Here is a 7,944-nt window from a genome sequence, read left to right as displayed (position 1 = left end):
TTTCAAATTAAACTAATGAAAAACCAAACTAAAAAAAACAAAGTTAGTTTCCAAAACCCGAAACATACAACATTGACAAAATGTACATTACATCCTCCCGGCACTTAAATTATCCCAATTAAGCCCAAGTGGCAACAAACCGACATTGAGTATAAAACAAGTGGAAAAATAATATTTGGCAAAATATATAGTTTATAACACTGTTTTCCAACTCGTTTCGACCACTAAAAATTTCATGTCCAACATCCCAAAACCAAAATCCCAACACTTGTTATTGTCATGGGGTTGGATAGTTTCATGTGGTGGGCTTGGGGTTTCAAAAATGTTTGTGCTAGTTGAGGGTAGTGGGTTTATGTTTTCGATTAAAGGAAACGATGTTGTGTGGACAATTTCAAAGGTTGGTTGGTCATTTTCTTGCGATTGGGTTGGGAATTGATATGGTGTATTTGGCAGATTTAGTAGGTGAGCATGCACATGTTGTGGTATGTATGGTTCGTGGATAGTTTGGTTTTGAGTTTGGGTTAGGTTGTGGGTTTGTGTTTGATCTAGGTTTTGGGTTTGGGGTGGGCATTGGGTTTGGATTAATGGTTGGTTTAGGGTTTGTGTTAGTGGTGGTGATTGAATATGTGTAGGTGGGGATGGGATATAATGTTCATGGTCTTGGTGTTGTGGTAGGGATGTGGTTTGGGGTGGTGATATGAGTTGGTTTATTGGCTGGTTTTGGGGTGAGGTTGGTGGTATATGTAAAGGTTGATTCAAAATCTCCCCTTTGTGCATTTGCACAACGTCCTCAACAATTTCGTCCATAATCATATTCACACCTCCTCCATCCTGATCATCATCTCCTCCTTCATCTGAATCATCATCACCATCTTCATCTCTCATCCTCTTCCTCATAAGTCACATGAGGTGACTCTGGTACTGCCATTATCACCAAGTCATTATCCAATAGCCATGGTAAAATATCAAGCTCAACATTAGGATTGAAGTTGCTTGTGGGAGCCAACTTTGATATCCTTTTATACACATTTGGACCTTGTAGTAAATGTGTTGTGCCCATGATCGGCAAGTCTTGTAGCAACCGATTGAATACAATCTGTAAGAATCTTGGGTAGACCAAGAATTTATCTTTGTTAGGCTTCCTCAGATTAGCAGCCAAACTTTCAAAAATCATCTTCGAAAAATTGAATGGCTGTCTAAATACAACAGCCAAAGTGGCACTTGCCAGATCATGGCTTACAAAGTCCAAGAGCCCTTCCTTGGTGCATATCCCTGAACTATGTGATGTATCAGAAACCAATAAAGTTTACGTAACATGCCCTTTTTAAACTGGCCTTCGTATACATCACCCGGATACCGCATTTTCTCCTGAAAAATAGTTAATAAACGGTTTATGGAGAAATGGATTGGGGATTCAAAAGCATCATTTAGTTGAAGATTGGCACATATAAGTTGTTCGGTGACCGCTATCTCCTGCCTAGCAACAGTAGCCTAAATCTACCTACCTCCGACATCCTCAATCAGTTGGGCAAAGTGCAAGAAATCCAATTGATGATTTCTATAAATGATAGGGTGCTCTGTCAACGAAAATCATAAATTCGATATTTGTAGCCAACGTATCATCAATGCAACGGGTTGATTATCAGGAGTAATTTGGAGTAGAGCGCACATATTGTGCTTCTTCTCGAATGGATACGTCGGTTCTACCATAACTGTCAAACACAAACAAAAACATATTCAAAGTAAAAATTAGTCATCAAGTTCACAACTTTGATATGTTTTAGGTTATAATTTAAAGAAGAAAAGAAAGAATTTCTTTAAGAACCTGTTCTTCAACAAATTTTAAACCTAGTTGGATTAACCGGGCTGGTAATTTTGGGTTAGGAATTGAAAAGTACGATTGAAATTCTAGGTAGGAGCAAACGACAATAATGTACTTAGTGGAAGGAGGGAGAAAAGGTGACGTGTAAAATTTTTCTAACTCAACCTTTTATTGTATATTCTATTTATTTTGAAAGTGGGTTTTAAAAGAATTTTGTCATTTAGTGTGAGACAACTATTAAAGTATCTCAGTAAAAATATCTGTCCTTTTAAAACCTTGCTCGATAAAGCACATCTTGCAAACCTTGCTCGGAAAGGTATATTCACAAAGCTGCAAGGTTAAGTTGATGTTCAAAGTTTGCTCGTCCCATAATTTGTTCAAATATTATAATGTAATTAAAAATATAATTAAGTGAATAAGGTCAAGGAAGCTTACTAGAATATACAAGATTGCTAGAGAAATAAATCACAAGACAAATAATGAAGTATAAAACATCAAATAGGCAACCTTGCACGGAATCAATAAATAATCCAATAATAATAACTTGGAGACATTTCTAATTGTCAAACCCTCCTTGAACATCTGAAAAATTCACAAATCATACTCGAAAGTACATAAAAACAGTTAACAAATATTCTTCAAGTATACTTTGAAACAAAGTATGCTCGAAAGACCTTTAAGAGTACAAAGTGTGCTAAAGAAGAATTGTTTATCCTTTGATACACAAGTATGATCTAAACGTAAAGTGTGCTCGAAAAGTAAGTTTTCTTGTGATTTTCTGAAATTAACAAGTATGCTTGGAGAACACTTGGAATGGTTTACCTATTGACAAGTGCGCTCGAAACATGAAGTTTGCTGGGAAAACAAGGTTTGCCCGAAAACACTTGTAGTTTCAGAAACTAACATTCAAACAATAAGTATGCTAGAAAAAAAACATGTTTCAACTAAGACACCAAAGTTTACTCAAAATAGACATGTAAAGCATATTCACATATGTATCGCATAATCATCAAGTATGCTAGATAATGACAACTTTCTAAACATCCAAGTTTACTTGAAAGCATAAAATCATCAAAGTCTACTCGATATCACATGAATAATTCACTTAAGTTCAGACAATCATCAAGCTTGCTCAAATGAGTTAAACAATCAATCAAAACACCTAAGTTTGCTAGAAAGTTTAAAAACATCAAAGCTTGCTGGAAAAACATATTCAGACATATTCAAAGCATCAAGCTTGCTCGAATTAGTTAAACTTCAAATAAAGCAACTAAGTGTACTCAAAAGTTTGAAAAACATCAAATCATGCTCGAAATGGATGAACTTCAGACACAAATATCTATGTTTACCCGAAAGGTTGAAAATCATCAAACCTTACTCGAAAGTACATATTTAAACATATTCAAGGTAAAATTCAACTCTTTTTGATTTAATCATATTTGAAACAATTTTATCATTAAAGATCAAGGTTCAAGAGCCAATGGTGCATTAAGAGATCAAATTTCAGTCATTTTTCCTTCCAAAACATTTTATTTCCTTTTGTGAAAAGATCTCAGCATTTCATTCTCAGCATTATTGGTGCATTAAGGGATCATATTGATTAAGTCACTTCTCAATATTTCATTCTCAGCATTATTGTGACAGCTTAGGCATGTTAATAGCAGGTCTAGACTTAGCATGAATTTCATTTCCTTGGTGATATGATTAAAGTTCAATTAAGTTCATAATACAAAAATGGATAACACTTATTGTGCTATGATGCTCCATATCTATTCTCAAAGCTTATTTGGCTTTCTCCAAATCACCACGAATTGACTTCGACCCCTGACATTTTTGTCAAAGCTTTTAATGACTGAACATTTTAATTTATTGATTTTTCTTTTCAAAACTTCAAACATATGTGAGGTTTATCGTTGGACTTATATGCCACGCAGTTCGGACTTACAGGATTTCATTCAAGACATGACACGACCTTTTTTTATGTCCCCATCTCTGTAGTTATATAACTAACCCTCATGATTGGATTTTCTTTCAAAATCTACGAACATATATAAACTTTTGGTTGAATAAAGATTAAAATTTCATTCACATTTGTTCTTTGTCATTTTCATAAGATGATTCATTTTTGGTGAACAAATACCAACAGGCTCATGTATGACTGGATAATCACTTTTCTTCCTATCATGTGGAAAGATGTATACTGGAACATGCATAGACAACAATGTAACTCCACATAATGTTTTGCATTTTCATTATGTTTATGTCACCTCAGTTTTTACACAACATGGAAAACAACCATGCATATCAATGACTGCACTAATTGCCTTTTTAGCCTATTAAATCCATATGATTGTCAAAAGTAATCAATGTACTATCATTTCCCAAAAGGTTGGATCCATTTTTACCTAAAACCCTTTTTGAGCTAATACAAAGCTTTTAACTTAATAGTCTTATCATATCTCAACATCATAACAACTAGCTCTGTTTTGTTATAAATGTTTTGAGTAAAAATTTCTTGAAAAACATTTCATTTGAGCTTGCAATTTTGACACAAAGTCAAACTTTAACACAAACAATAAGTAACATATTCAAAGATAATCATAACATGAATGACATCATCAAAACAAGCAGACTCCACACAATGTACAATTAAAACTGATCATGCATAGTCTATCCTATATTAGTCACATCATCATATCATATTATCCAAATAATCAAGAAAACATATAAGCACATAAATAGATCACTTCAAACACTTATCCTGTTATCACACACAATCACTGATATCAAACCTAAGTATCAAAGACACCTAAGTCTCACAAATAGTCATTTAAAGCACATATCAGTCAAGATCAAAGTCATATTCAAGCAAACAATCATCATTGACACACAAAATAAAACTTTCACTCACAAGACCATCATAGATAATCAGTTAGTACTGTGAGAACATATCAGCAATCAGACTTCCTTAGAGTTGATCATTCCTATGGCTTTTAGGAGAAAGTGGAATCTGGTTCTATCTAGTGGCTTGGTGAGTAGGTCAGCCAAGTTATGTTGGTACAGTGCGCCCGTAGTTCATTAGTCTTTAGTTTATATTCTCTGCAATCAGAATATTGTTTGTTATGTTTTGGTTTTGATGAAACTTGCTATTTAGTGTTTGGAAATAGGCGATGTTAGCCTGGTAGCGAAGTTAGGGATAACTTCGCCTAGTTATGTTAGGCGAAGTTGCCGTAGCCTATATAACCTAACTTGTGCCATGGGGTTTAGTAGTCTTTGGAATATAACATTTGTACCCTTGTTTTCTTATGGGTTACGAGCACTCAGTTTCTAATAACACATAAGTACTTTGTTTATGTGATTAATTGTCATACATTTCAGATTCATTCTTTCATATACACTAGTAATTGTATTCATAGGGTATTCCTCCCCCTTTGTGTATGAGATACTCCTGAGTAGATCCGGCTTGGAACCTACAACTGGTATCAGAACTTAGCTCTTGATTGTGTGGTTCGGGATTATCTCTTTCGGCTTGTTTCACGTAAAAAGCATCCGCTCCATCCATCCTTATCTTTTGCAGCCCTTTTTGCCCATCCTACAACCTTATAACCAGACCTTAAACGAAAGAATTGTGTGCCTAATCCGCAAAGATATGACCTGCGATGATATAACCTGCGAAGTTATCTTGTAGCGAAGTTGAGGGAGACTTTGGTCTTAGTTATCTTCTCCCTAAGCGAAGTTAATTTAAAGGCAAAGTTAAATTAACCTCACCCTTCACTGTTCACAGAACAAAAGTTGACAGAATTTCAGTTCTCATTTTGATTGATCATGACTTCGAAAAACATCTCTGATCTAGTAAAAATGGAGGTCGAGGCTAGTTAAGTGACTAAGGATCCAAAGTTACATAAAGGTACTGACTTTGTTGCTTGGAATGACATATTTGAGCAATATGTGAAGTACCAGGATGCAAAGATGTAGGTATGTATTCAAGATGGTTAACTTTCTCCAACAACAGAATTTGAAGGACGTGCACAACTAAAGAAATATAATAAGATGGAGGATGATGAGAAGAAGATGTATGAAGCAGAAAGTAAAGCTTTAGCTTCCATAATAAATGGCACTGTCACAAGAGATTCTACATACGTTCAGAAAGTATAAGTCTGCTAGAGAGTTGCGGGAAGCATTGGAAAATTTGTTTTGTAGGAAATGTGGGAATCCGAAACTCGAAGAAAATTTACTGAAAACTTATTTTTCGGTGTACAAGTACTTTAAAAATGAATCACTTGATGACATCATCACAAGATACTACCATTTGATGACTGAGTTGACTAATTACTCTATAGAGTATACTAAAATTGAAATAGTAGAAAAGCTTCTGGATGCTCTCCCACCAATGGGAGATGTCCACTGTGTTGAAAGAAGACAAAGATTTTGAAAATTTTGATTTAGAGAAAGTTGTCAACAATTTATGTACCTATGAGCTTAATATGATAAGGAAGGAGACGTCTACTGATCAGGTTCAGGATCCGGGAATGCATGGTGCAAAAGGTTCTCAAAATTCAAGCTCTAAGGTAGCAGCGACTGCTTATTACTCAGGTAGCGAAACAAACTCAACTCAAGATGGTCATGTGATGATGAAAATGGGTGGAGACATATGCTTTGTAGCTGGTGAAGGTACTTCCTCAAAACCCCAATCTTCAGTTGGTAACTCTTCTGCAAGTTCTCCAAGTGTGAATTATTCAAAGAGACCAATGAGTGTAACATCTGTTGAACAACAGTTTTCACTCTATGCTTCTTTTATTGCTTCTTGTGAGAACTACATCAAAGGAAAGATAGTTGACCATGCGACTTTAGATGAGGACGATGATCAAATTGATTCTGATGATGTGGAGGAGATGGATCTGCAATCGCAAATGGCTATGATAGTGAGAAGGGTGAAAAGGTTTATGAAGAAGACAGGGAGAAAGTTCGTGGGAGAGAGACCGGGGTTTGACAAGTCCAAAGTTCGATGCTACAATTGCCAACAAAATGGGCATTTTGCAAGAGAATGTAGTACTGAGAGGGTTGAAAGGAGTCAGAATAGGTCTACTCATCACAACGGAAATGGAAATGGTATTGAGACAATAGCCATGGTGTCTCAACAGAATGGTGGATATAATTGGAACATCCAAGTAAAAGAGGTGATTGAACAAGCTAATCTGGTGAACATGTGAAAAGGAACCAATGGAGGACCAAGCTTACATGGCAGAAATGAGTGATCAGCTCTCAGAGGTATGTTCTGAACTTCAGTGTGAACAATGTGAGAAATTGTCTGAACAATTTACTGCTTTAAATGATCAGTATATGGGTTTGGCAAAGGAATTAAAATGTTTAAAAGAAGAACATCACTATTCTAAACAAAAGGAAAATAGCTTTTTAGTAAAAATAAAAGCAGGTGAAAAGGACATAAGAAGCCTTAAGGCTACCCTAGCTGAGAAAATACAAGTAATTGATTTAAGTTATGAGGTAGTGGAAGAAAAGACCAAACTTATAACTGAAAATGACAAACAGATAGCTAATTACCAGGTGAAAGTTGTGGAACTACATAGAAAACTTGAACAGTTTAAAAACTCCTCCATGATTCTAAATCATGTCCTAAGTGTTCAACATTCTCCGAACAATAAATAGGGAATTGGATTCTTGGAGGTTCCACCACCTTTCAATAATACTACACTTATAATCCTAGTAACAGCCACCTGTCAGTGTTCAGACTGATCAAACCATACCAGGTGCCATAAACTTGGACAAATCACCTGTTAAGGTTCAGTAAAACAAAACCTCCATTGACCCTGTCACTGTTGAGGAGATAGACAAGGACATTAACAAATCTGTTCAGACTAATTCCTCAGTTGTTGATCAAGAGTCCTAGTCTAGTAAGCATGTCAACACTTGTAAAATGAATGATGAAGTTGTGATACTGAAAAAGGGGGTCGAATGTCACTATTAGTGAAAAGAAATCATATTTAAACCCATTCGTTCCCCCTTATGTGAAACTCAATGTCAGTTAACCAACCTCATCTTCTGATGTAACTCCTCAAAAAGGATGTTCGGATGACCGCAGGTAATTTGAATAAGAGTTGCTTTAG

Source organism: Bidens hawaiensis, unplaced genomic scaffold (assembly GCF_021521415.1).
Source record: "Bidens hawaiensis isolate Kalapana, Puna unplaced genomic scaffold, B.hawaiensis_p1.1 tig00004007_1, whole genome shotgun sequence".
Lineage (NCBI taxonomy): Eukaryota > Viridiplantae > Streptophyta > Magnoliopsida > Asterales > Asteraceae > Bidens > Bidens hawaiensis.
This window is presented reverse-complemented; position numbering follows the sequence as displayed.